This window comes from Theropithecus gelada, chromosome 9 (genome assembly GCF_003255815.1).
Source record: "Theropithecus gelada isolate Dixy chromosome 9, Tgel_1.0, whole genome shotgun sequence".
NCBI classification, from domain to species: Eukaryota; Metazoa; Chordata; class Mammalia; order Primates; family Cercopithecidae; genus Theropithecus; species Theropithecus gelada.
In genome coordinates, this window is record NC_037677.1 from 67,993,602 (window position 1) to 68,006,677 (window position 13,076).

Consider the following 13,076-nt stretch of genomic DNA (forward strand, 5'->3'; position numbering starts at 1 on the left):
AGAAAAAGAAAAAAGAAAAAGAAAAAAGAAAAAAACAACATTTAATTTTTTAGATGTATAATGATTTTTTTAAAAAGAGAAAAAATACAAGTCATTCTGATATTTATTGGGTGCATGTTGGAGACAGTTCTGCAAGCAGCCATTTAAAATCACCTCTTCTTTCTTTGCCCCTGTCCAAGAGGAAATATTCTACAGTCATTCTTTCCTCCGCCTATATAACTTGAAATCCAGTAAGGTCTAAGTACTAAATCAAAGGTTTTGTTCTGTCTCACACAACTTAAACTTTGATTATAGTGTCTTGTAGGTGAGAGGTGAGAAAGGGAATTTGTTTAACAGCACTGAATTAGACCAAGCAAGATTTTTATTGTAGGGTATTTGAAGCTGCTAGTTCAAATTGCTGGAATTGAGTTTAATGAATAGAACATTAAAAACAAAACATTTAAGTATTGTAATTTCAACAATAGTCATTTCATATTTCATTGTGACCAGGTTACACTACCTTTTTAAAGATACATTATTCGTCATATATACTGATTACCCCAAATTACAGAAATTGTAATATGCAGTCTTTGCTTGATGACTAAGGTCTGTCATATGTTTAACATTATATTCACTTAAGAGCATACAGTTTGTCAACCTGCGCGGCCTTAGAGAAAATCTCTGGGGCCATTGAATCTATACAAGCTCTATAAATAGAAGTAAATTAGGACAGAAATAAGAACAGTTGCCTAGGTTACTGGACACAACCTCAAAACGTCAATATCAACAGATGAACTGGAACATATCACATCTTAAAATACTAGTGATGATTCTTAGTGTAAAAAAAAAAAGCCGTGTAAACTATATGTTGTAGATAGGAAAACCTGCCTCACTTTTGCTTGTTCACATGCAGTTAGCTGAATATCCTTCACTATGAAAGTAGAAAAAAAATTCCATGGAGGAGTGGTTTACTCTAAAAATTAAAAACATTTTAATAGGCCATAATCATTATCAGAATATACTCTCAATAACTCAAATTTGTACAGAATTACCTTGCAAAATATTGGGACACATGACCTCATTACCATCTTCATGATCTAATTTGGCTTATAAAAATCAGTTTGAATAAATCTAGATAAAATTACAGTAATCAACAGCAACACAGCAGGCAATACGTTTTCTCATCATTGGTTTCTATCATTTCAATTTTATGTTTGGCAGTAACTCTGCTCTCCTATCTTTCTGGGTGATCTTTTTCATATTTTTCATGGTTATTTTTTCCTCTATCTATTTTTGAACATTAGGATTTATTAGAGTTCTGATCTAAGCCCTAGAATCCTCCAGCTCTTCCTCCTACTTTTCTTAGACATTCTCACATAATCTCAAGATTTCAAATATCACATATAGGCACATGATTCTAGTCTAGCCCTGTCTTTTCAGCTCTGACTACATGTATTGGGAGGCCCACAAATTTCCTCTCCTTGAAATAATCACAGGCATCTGTGGATCTCACTGTTTCCAAACCCAAATGCACCATCTTAATCCACTAATCTACTCAAACTCTTACATTCCTTAAGGCACCTCTGTACATTCAGTTGCACAAATCTAAACTCAGGGATAGTTTTTGAGTCTTCCCATAGCTAATCATATGACATATTCTGGTTTTACTCTCTTCTTAGTATTTTCTGAACTCCATTTTTCACCACCTTCACTATCACCACTGTCAAGGAAGAATTGCACCGAAGTTAAATAGGAGAGGAAGACTTTATTCAAGGCTTTTGCAATGGAACAAAGGCTAGAACTCATTCTGAGCTCAACTCTGCTGAAACAAAGATTTTTCAGAGATGAGGTGAGAGGGATTATAGGCCATCAAGTTTGCTAATTGGCTTTACCCAAAGAAATAGTAAAACTTCTAATAAATGTTTTCTTTATAATAGGAGATAGGTTTACAGCTTGGAGAAAGCTGTTTTCAAGCAGAGGGGAACATTCATGCTATCTTGGTCCCTCCTTTAGTTCAGGCACTGGCACCTCTCACCTAGATTTCTGCAGTATGTTCCTAACTTGTCTCCTGCCATCAGTTTTGTAAACTTCCAGTGTCCATACTTAAACTCTCATGATATTTCCAAAGTGAAAAATCTATCATCTGTCATCATACATAAAAGCCCTTTTAGGTCTTAGTGTCACCCCTTGCCCTTAGCATAAAATCCAATCTCCTAATGCCCTCTGTAAAGGAACTTCAAGATCTGCTCTCATTTGCCTTATGTTTTGCCACTTTCTCTTCAATGCTACCTCCTCGTGCAGAAATCTCAGGTCTTACAGACATCAGGCTCTCCCTCACACCATTCATTATCTTGGAGAAACACAATTCCTACAACACCCCATCTGTCCCTTTACCAGCATCTGCTCTTCAATAGGATTCCAGATTAGCCCAACCTTCTCTGATACCCAAGTTCAAGATAGTTTTCCTCCAATAATCATCCATTACGTGTGGAGATTCTCACATTTTGATATTCATTGTGCCGGTATAACTTCCTATATAATGGATTTTCCTCCCTACTAAATTTGAAACTCCATTAGATCAGGGGACATGTTGTCTTCTTTTAGCACTACACCTGCAGAATGTAGGACACTACTTAGTACAGAGCAGATTCATATGTGAATCACGTCATATAGGAAAGAACATAAGGAGAGGCTTTATTTTGTAAGATATCTTGCCCTAAAAGCACACAAGGTTTCTAATATATTGAGCCTAGGGTATTACATGAATTTATTTCTTTATCTTTTTTCTTCCAACAGTTGTAACTCCTTGTGACAGATAAATCTTACTATAAATTGCTAGATCACTACTCTGAAATATTCAATTTAGTACTTGCTAGTGTAAATATTAATTGATGTGCTTGTTTGCCAAAGTCCTTCACTGTGCCTTTTCATTCCTGGCCATATAAGGGATACGGATCCTAAACCCTTTTTATTTGCTGCAATGATCCTTGTGCTTCTGACAGAGAGTTAGGATTTTCCCTGAGCCTATATTGCTGATTTTTCCACGTCAGAATGGTCTAGTTTTGTCTTTTTCACTTCCTTTCAAAAGTTCTTCTAGATGAGCCCAACTCCCTTTACTCTCATAAAGCTTTCTTTACACTTTAGCCCCTATTGATTTAATAAAACAAAAACTTCTGCTGAAAAGCTGTCTAAAGGACAGTTTACTCACTCCTTTTGGATTTTTACATGTCAAGTTCACTAGGCTCTATCTCTATCCATTGTTAAGTAGTGTACTTGGGCAGTTTGATCTTTAAGTTCTTTACTTAAATTTAAATTTAGTGTTATTTCTTTAATTTTATAAGTACTGTATAAAAATCTAGGCAGAGAAAATTAAAGTTTAAAACACTCTACATTATAGTATCCAAAACTTCTTATATAAGAGTTCTTTTAATAAATGCTTCTTGAAATTTCAATCTGGGAAAGATTTTTACCAAATATCTTAATATGCTCTTACTTATCAGAAAATAGAATTTCATTAAAATATGTACATTTTCACCCTGCTTTGGTTGCTGGGAAGTTCTATGTAAAAATTAATGTTCAATAACTAATCTGAATTGCTTAGTATATAATTTTTAAAAATTAAAAAGATCTTTTTTATTACAGTTTTTCTTAATCTAGTTTTTCCATTGTCAACATTTTCTTATCACCAATGATGTAGTGTATTTTAGAGTGAGAGAAGGTATAGGCATCAAGTATATTTTTGCAACAATTAGAACTTCTGTGATTTAAGCCTAAATCTCTCTCCTCTTCCATTGATTTATAGAGTAGAACCTTGGTATTCATAAATGCAAGTTTTCCACCTCATAACATTGACAAAAAAACAAAAGTTCTGTATCTTTAGTAGTCGTTTACAATGCAACGAAGGCATGAATTTAAGTGGTGTATTGTGATATATGTGACTTACTTGCTAGGTAGTGAACCTAGCCTTCCATCCATTATTTAAACAGAGTTTTCTACTCATTGATGCATTTACAGTGAAGAAAGAGCAAGTAGAGAAGTTCTGAGGTGAAAATGTTTTTGGAGGTGAATGTTAGTGAAGTGAGCAGTAATGGAAGTCTGAAACTAAAAGGGAGGCCTGGTCTTTTATGATGTATAAACCATCATAAGACATTTGGCTTTTACTTTGAGTAGAGTGAGTAGCCACTGGAGGGGTTTGAAGCCAGAAGAATCATGATATGACATATTTTAAATGAGTCTTTCTGAATGCTGTATTGAAAATAGTCTGAGAAGTGGTACAGGAGGAAGCAGGAACTTAAAAACCATTGCTATTATTACAGTGAAAAATGGTGGAGACAGAGACAAGGATTTTAGAAATGCAGAGGTTGATTGTTGTTGATTGTGCATATATGGTGAGAGGTAAAACTAACTAAATTTGCTAAAAGATTGAATATTGAGAATGAGAGAGACAGAAGTCAGGGACAACTCAAGGTTTGGCTTCAGAATGGGGAAGATGGACTTACTCTTTATATTGATATGGAGGAGACTGAATTGAGCAGTCTGGAGATGGTAAAAGAGCAGAAATTAATTTTGACTATGACTGGACTAAAAGTCAGTTGAAAAACCAAGTAAAGATGTCAGTTCGGGCTTTGCAGACGCTGCCGCCGAGGAAAGTCCTGTACTACTAGCCATGGTCAACCCTACCGTGTTCTTCGACATTGCCGTCGACGGCGAGCCTTTGGGCCGCGTCTCCTTCAAGCTGTTTGCAGACAAGGTTCCAAAGACAGCAGAAAATTTTCGTGCTCTGAGCACTGGAGAGAAAGGATTTGGTTATAAGGGTTCCTGCTTTCACAGAATTATTCCAGGGTTTATGTGTCAGGGTGGTGACTTCACACGCCATAATGGCACTGGCGGCAAGTCCATCTATGGGGAGAAATTTGAAGATGAGAACTTCATCCTACAGCATACAGGTCCTGGCATCTTGTCCATGGCAAATGCTGGACCCAACACAAATGGTTCCCAGTTTTTCATCTGCACTGCCAAGACTGAGTGGTTGGATGGCAAGCATGTGGTCTTTGGCAAAGTGAAAGAAGGCATGAATATTGTGGAGGCCATGGAGCGCTTTGGGTCCAGGAATGGCAAGACCGGCAAGAAGATCACCATTGCTGACTGTGGACAACTCGAATAAGTTTGACTTGTGTTTTATCTTAACCACCAGACCATTCCTTCTGTAGCTCAGGAGAGCACCCCTCCACCCCATTTGCTCGCAGTATCCTAGAATCTTTGTGCTCTCGCTGCAGTTCCCTTTGGGTTCCATGTTTTCCTTGTTCTCTCCCATGCCTAGCTGGATTGCAGAGTTAAGTTTATGATTATGAAATAAAAACTAAGTAACAAAAAAAAAAAAAAAGATGTCAGTTCGACTAGAAATTATCTCATATACATAACTTTATATTATAATTTTACAACCTTCTAAACTTTCAGTGAAGTTTTATGTATTATTTGGTGACCTTTTTTTTTTTTTTTTTCCTCAAGGAATCGGCTTAAGGTCTGGTTTCCTTCAACTTTCAGACTTCATCCCCCAACAAATCTCCTCTTTTCTGACATACTTGTTCTCTTAAGTATCACCTTTTTAGTAATGCCACTACTAACCACCCGACTTAAAACTGTGACTCCGTTTCCAACTCTCATATAACCTCTTTCCATTTTTCCTTTACTTTTTTCCATAACATTACCTTCACTGTCTGATATATTACATATTTGCTTGTTTGTTTAGTCTCCCTATTAGACAGTAAATTCAATGAAGGCAACAGTTCTAATGTTCTTTTTTTTTCCCATGATGTATTCCCCCACACTTAGAACAGTGCCTGGCTAGTAAATATGCTATAAATATTTATTGAGTCAATAAATAAACGGTGTTAACCATATATGTGCTTTGGGAAAAGAGACCTGTGCAGAAAATTTTGGGGCAGTGGGGTTGTTTCAGATACAGCACTTGAATCCAACCAATTATAATGTAGCTACAGAATAAATAGGTTAACTCCTATATTTCAAAAATAGTATTTTAGTAGATAATTACTCAGACGATGGGCATTTGGAAGAATGTTCTGAGGCTAAAGTACTCAGATGATTCTTTCTCTTTGTAGGTTTAGAGGTGTTTGTGGTAGACATCTGGCTACCAAGTATGTCTCTGCTTTTCCTGCCCTAAATTGTCATCATTGAAAAAGTCCTATTTCATTTATGTTGAAAATTGAACATGTATACATATTGTTGAATTATTAGTCCCCGGTTAAAAAAAATGTACTTACATCTTTTCCTACTAAAGACAGTATGTGTGTAGTAATGGGTAAGGTAGCAGAAAAAGAAGCCAAATGCAACACCTTTTTAAACATGCTTTCTAATATTCTAAAAATTACCTTTGTACTGTGAAAGCACCATAACCGAGATAGTCCTTTTATATTCATATTTTTAATCAGTGAGTAATTTCTAACCTATATTTATTTTTTAGAAATGTGAGCATGTATTTCTAATATATTCTAATATATAAGTTGTATAGGCTATATAGCACTCTCTACACATCTAAACCTTGGCTGAAATCCCATGTAAATATGAGCAAACATATAATAGAAGCATTTCCTTGAGTGTAAAGTCATCAGCTATGTAATAGTCATGCACTTGTAAGAAACAGAGCTTTTAGAAAAAGTCAACCTTCAAACATGTCTCCTCATTTCTGATGCTAAGACCATTTTAAAGGAGAGCACAATTTCTGGAGCTAGACTCCTATGCTTGAATCAGACTTTGCCACATACTAACTGTTGTCATTGAGCAAGTTACTGAATATTTCTGTGTTTTGCTTACTTATTTTTAAAATGGACATACTCCCATCACAGGGTTATTATGGGGCTTATTGGAGTTAATATTTATAAGGAATGATGTATCATTAAGTGATAAAAAATATCTGTCATCATCATAATCATTACCACCACCACCACTATCACTGTTGTCATCATTATTTGTTGAGTGGATTCACACTTATGACATCTCTGCTATTTTTGCAGCTTGGCAACATTCACCTTCCTAATTAGTTCTCTTCAGATTTTTCAGAACTGTTTCTGGGGAGAGCCAATCTGATTGGCCAAGCTAAATAAATTTCCTCCTATGTACAAAGTCCTTTACATAGGATCCTTTCATGAGTTTCTAGTTAATTTATAGATGGGTAGCTCTTGAGCCACGTGCCTACTCTGGTCCAGTTTCAAACTGCAGCTCAGAAGAAAAGAAGTGCTATGTTGTCAGGGCTGTTATTACACCAGATGCCTAAATCCATTTGCTTGCAATTATATAGTCATGAATGTAGCATTAGATTCGTGTTGTTCTTTGAAATGATGATGTTACTAAAATTTCCTAAAATAATATAAAATGGTGTTGCAAGGAAAAAGGATTTCATTTTCAAATATAGTTTCTAAAAATATGCAGAACTCGCTTGCTTCTGTTTGCTCTTATTTTTGTAAGAGGCACCAAGAGTGCCGGGGTCTTAGGGTCACCATCCCTGAGATGAATCTTGGCCCTTTTTATTAGTGACTGTATGAAATTTAGTAATATGTGTATTTCTCTGAGATACTGATTCCTTATATTTCAACTCAGAGAATACCTACCTTGTAATATTATAATTAGAAATAATGCATATAAAGGATCTTGTATAGTGGTAAAAACAAAGTAGATGCCTAACACATGGTCTGTTCTATTAAAATATAGTGTTTATAAAGAACAGTAACTTCTAATCATAAGGGATTCATATTGTGCAGTGAATTAAATGTAAGTTATCTAAGGTAAAGGCAAACCAGAATAGATTTAAAAACAGTTTATGTTTTAATTTGCATGGAGGGAATACAGAACAAGGCACAAGGAGTAGGAATAAACAAAAGTATGTGGAAGGAAGGAAGGAAGGAAAGAAGGAAGGAAGGAAGGAAGGAAGGAAGGAAGGAAGGAAGGAAGGAAGGAAGGAGAGAGAGCAAAGGGAGGGAGGGAGAAAGAAAGAGAGAAGAGAGATTTGGGTTGGGGCAGGAAGACCCTCTATTTACCAAGAATGATAGTGTGCAATGAACTGAACAATATGACTAATGCAATCTTCAGCTCCCGAATTCCAACAACAACAACAACAACAACAACAACAACAACAAAGGGTCCTATGTGTACTAGATAAAAAAGAGTAAATATTTATTTTTGTGATTTTGGGATGGTAAAGGATGTTCTAAATGTGATACCAAAGACAGAAACAAAGGAAAAGGCAGGCAAACTTTACTGCCAAGAATACAAAATAAAAAAAGTAAACCCAAACAAACAAAACACAAAATAAAGACAAACATCCATTTTAGTGGATAATAATCATAAATTATATAAGAAAATGTTTATATATTAATAGAAATAGATTTTCACAAATTAATAAAAAGAAATGACTCCTCACCCCACTTTCCACCCCAGCCAACAGAAAACTAGGCATTACAAGGTATTCACAAAGAATACATGTACATTTATAATAAGTATGTAAATTATTGTCCCATTTCATCAGAGATTACACAAATGCAAATGAAAACAACAATGAAATATCACATTCTGATAACATTTGAAAAAGAAATAAAAAGATTGTTAATATCCATTGTCAGAAAGTTTTTATGGAAAATTGATACTCAAACACTTTGTGGAGATATCAGTTAGGGTAAGCTGTCTGAAGGGAAATTGGGAAGTAAGCATTGAAAACCTTTATAAAAGTGCATTCTCTTTGTCTTCTAAAATGTTTGCCCCAGATACATTTGAAGAACTGCAGAAAGATATTCACCACTCAGTATACAAAGACACACACACACACACACACACACACACACACACACACAATACCTACCTATCTACATACATATCTACATAAATATAAAATAACATGTAAATAAATGATACCAGATCTCTATCATGAAATAAGAGTTTTAAAATGTGATGAATCTGTATTATACAGACACTGATATACTTTATAATGTTAAAAAATAAGAAACAAAACAGTATACATAATATGATCTCATTTTGCAATGTAATTTGTAGAAATAATGACACATATATATGTAGCCTACAAGAATAGTCATAAAATATTGCTTTCAAAATCTTTGGTATATGAAACAATATTTTATAAAAACAAAGGTATTCTGTATGAAAGTCCAGAGGGAAAAAGAAGCCTACCATACTACTGAGAGTTTGTGCATAATCTTATAGACCAAAATGTTTCAAATAAACATAAGGAAAAAATAGCTATCTATAATTTTACTATCTAGAATGAGCCATGGTTGTTAATCCATTTGATTTTCTTAATCTTTAAAAAGTTACATGAATAGAAAGTATATATACTCTTACTGAATATTTCATGAAGCATACATTATTAAAGCCCACTGTAAGAAGAAATTTATGTTTTCTATCTTTTGATAGAGGCTACTAATTCTTGACTCAAACTGGTTAAATATTCTTTCATTTCTAAATAGTAGCACTATCTCTAGACTAAGTGTGATGCCCTGAAGTTGAGATACAAACTAGTAAGCCAATGGAATTGATGTCAAAGTGATAGAATTGCAGAATAGATTTTAGTGACAATTTTTCAGGCTAGTTCTAATTGATAGAGTAGAATTTCACCACTGCGGTTCTACTGCTGATGATTATTATTAAAAATGATTGAAAACAAAAGAGTCAGCCAAGCCCTCCAGAGATCACTGGCTCCGTAAACTGGTTAGCTTACATGAGGATCAGTCTGAGCCAAAATATCCACTGGTCCTTAGCTAAAATGTCAGTGTAGGGAAAGGGTTTCTCTATCCTTGTACTGTTGACATTTTGGACCAGACAATTCTTTGTTGTAGTAGCTGCCCTGTGCATTGTAGGATGTTTAGCAGCATCTCTGGTCTCTACCCAGTAGATGCCAGTGAAGCGACATCGTTGTCTGGGCAAATAGCCAAAGTTTGTTGTCTCGCGATAAGGAGAACAAAGACGCCGACACACACACACGGAGTGGGTTTAAGAGCGGAAAGTTTAATAGGCAAAAGAAAGAAGAGAGAGCTTCCTCATGCAGAGAAAGGGGATGACCAAGTGTGTTTCCGGGTTTGGGGTGAGATGAGATCGATTTTATAGAGGGGCTTGAGAAGACGGTGTTTGATTTACATGGGCCCAGGGTATTGGTTTGACCAGGTGTGCTATTTACATAGCCCACAAACCTTTTATTATGTAGATAAGGTTTTACCTGGCTGGTGCCATGACACCTGCACATGTGGCGACAAGGAAAGGGAAGAAGGAATCGCCATGTTGGATGACAGGGAAAGGGAAGAAGGAATCGCCATGTTGGATGTACCTAGCTTCCAGGTACAGCTGCTGCCATTTACCTATGCAAGCTTCCAGCTTGCTTATCTATGCTTGCAGCTTGATTTTTCAGGCTGCTTTCTATCAGAAAAGAAATGATTTGGGGGTTGCTTTTTATTAAAAGAAAATTCTACCAAGAACTCTCTCACCCTCACTAACTGCCTGAATAATTTCTTACTACTCTATCACCAGTAGCGCACACCTCCCACATCAGTCGTGAGTAACAAAAATCTTCCAAGAGATTGCCACGTTAACAATGAGGTTGTGATTGCGGAATAGGGGAGAGGTAAAACCAACCACAGGAACAGCCATTCTTTCTTGGGAAAGATCGTTCTTTTCTACTGAGTCCTTCCTAATTTTGAGGTTAAAATATTCTTTTTAATAAAAGAAGAGTGATAATGGATGGTAAGTTTTTTGTGGTAAATTTTTTTCTTCCTTTTTTTATTTTTTGTTTTAAATGTGTATGTTTTATTTCCCTTACTTCTTAAAATAAAACAATTTTCAAACGCATGTTTATTCTGCTACTTTAAAAAAAAAAATTCACAGGCCTATGAAAGCCCATGCTTAAGAACCTTTGGCAAAAACCATGGTCTCTCGTGTTTTACTTCGAAAATGTTTCCAATTACTATAGATGTGACTTGTCTGAGAGCCGTTTGTGTTGAGTCTGCAGTAAAACTGGAATATATCTTTCTGAAAGATTCCTCCAAACACCCTAGAGTTTTACCTTTGAAAGCTTAACTAATTGAAGCCTTACTTTTAATTTCCTTTTGTGCTCATCTATAGACACAGTTTCATCTATATCCTGACTCAGTACTAAGTTAGGCTCATGTGTCAGCTGCTGCCTCTTGAGCAGAGGGTCTTATTTCTAGTGCCTGAATGGAATTTTACTTGAAAAAGCCTTGTCTACTGCTAAGTGCCTTTCTAATCCAGATGTTTCCCTCTCCAAATTCACATTCAGAAGACAAGAAGAATTGTGTTTTGTTTATTTAATGTTGGTGTGTGTTCTGACCATATGGATTTAGCTTGCACACACTGATTGTATTGTTAGTGCTGCTGATGTAGGATAGGTGTTACCATCAACCCTGTGTTTTGATTGTTGCAGCAATAAAGGGGTGTTTTATATGTTTTGAATCTCAGGGAGTAATTGTGCCATATTTTAACATAAATATTCATGTAAAATAATTATTATGGACTGCATAAAAAGGGATTGAATTACTTACATTCCATATAGAAGGAAGATTCCTTTAATTGAGATCTGACAATGTAATACAGAAGTATATTTCAAAACAATTAAGCCTCGTGATTTTCTTTGGAGAACTATGAATGCCGTAGGCACTGTAATCAGAAGAATAAATACAAAAAATGATCTGGCAGTTATTAGCACTTAAAATTTAGATTCTTTGAGAATTTCTTGAACTGTCAGAATAACATGCCAACATTGTGACTCTCTGGTGACATTCTCCCATACTGTCTTTCATTTATTTTTTTCTTGATTATAAAAGAAAAATAAATCAAAAAAGAAACTAGAAACAATAACACTATGCTACAAATAAGGGAAAATATTCAAAATCCTGCACATTAACTTATTATACAGAAAGATGTAATCTATTACAGATGCATGTGAACTCAACTCTACTTTAAGAATTTCTATGGTCCAAGTGATTGAATGAAAACTGGTTAAATTATACCAACAAACACCAATTCTCTTTCTACCTCATTGCCTTCTCAATTGTGTCATGTGTCCTCCTCCTATCACTTTATCCATCTTCTCTTCCTCATTTATTTTCCTTAGTGAATCATTTCTCACTAACATGAGCATTTTATTAATAATCCTGAATGAAAATATATTGTTTCAAAATGAATATATTATTTCATTCTTCTTCTGGTGTTCTCCTATCCTATAAGATCTCAAGGTTGTTATATATCACCTTAAATTAAAATATATATATATAAAAATACATAGATGATAGATATATAACATTGAAACATGCCATTGGAACTTCTATTTTACAAATTGTCCTGAACACTTTTATTTTTAAATTTTTAATTCATAATTCACTTGGGGATTTATTAAATGAATCTTTAGCTGAAGGAGGCTTAGAGAAAATAGAAAAATTCAGTGTGTATACAGGTAAAATATTTTCAATTCGTCAAGGTGAGTCTTTTTTCTAAGAATTTTTTTTCTAATTCCAAAAATTCTCTTTTTAAAAAAACATTTAGTTAGGAAACATCTATTTCAGGTACTGCCTACATTTTTGTAAGTAATTTAGAATTTTAGAAATCATCTTCAATTTCTGGTAGATTTCAAGGTATTACAGATTGCATGAAGTTCCAAAGCGAATATCATTGTAATGGAAGACCCATTCTTTTTTTTTAATTTTTAACTTTTGTGGGTACATAATAGGTGTATATATTTATGGAGTACATGAATTCTTTTGATAAGGCATGCAACAGAATAGTCAAATATTTTGTGGTGCTTTACATACTCTTCTGTAGCATTCTGATGGGCCAATGGGCCATACTTTCAGAGCCTGTAGAACTACATTTTGAAAATTTGGTCTCTTCTGAAAACTCACTCTCATTTTTTTTCTTTTTCTTTTTTTTTTTTTTTTTTTTTTGACAGAGTTTCATTCTTGTTGCACAAGCTGGAGTACAATGGTGTGATCTTTTCTCACCGCAACCTCCACCTCCTGGGTTCAAGCGATTCTCCTGCCTCAGCATCCTGAGTAGCTGTGATTACAGGC

At 34.9% G+C, this 13,076-nt stretch overlaps 1 protein-coding gene and 1 pseudogene across 2 annotated transcripts in view; both read left to right on the plus strand.

Moving 5' to 3' along the window:
* Nucleotides 1-13,076, plus strand: part of CTNNA3 (catenin alpha 3) — a 1,732,244-nt gene that overhangs the window by 1,548,827 nt on the left and 170,341 nt on the right. The window lies entirely within an intron of this gene.
* LOC112631648 lies at nt 4,605-5,359 on the plus strand (annotated as a pseudogene). The gene has a single exon (XR_003121171.1). The product of XR_003121171.1 is annotated as a peptidyl-prolyl cis-trans isomerase A pseudogene (transcript).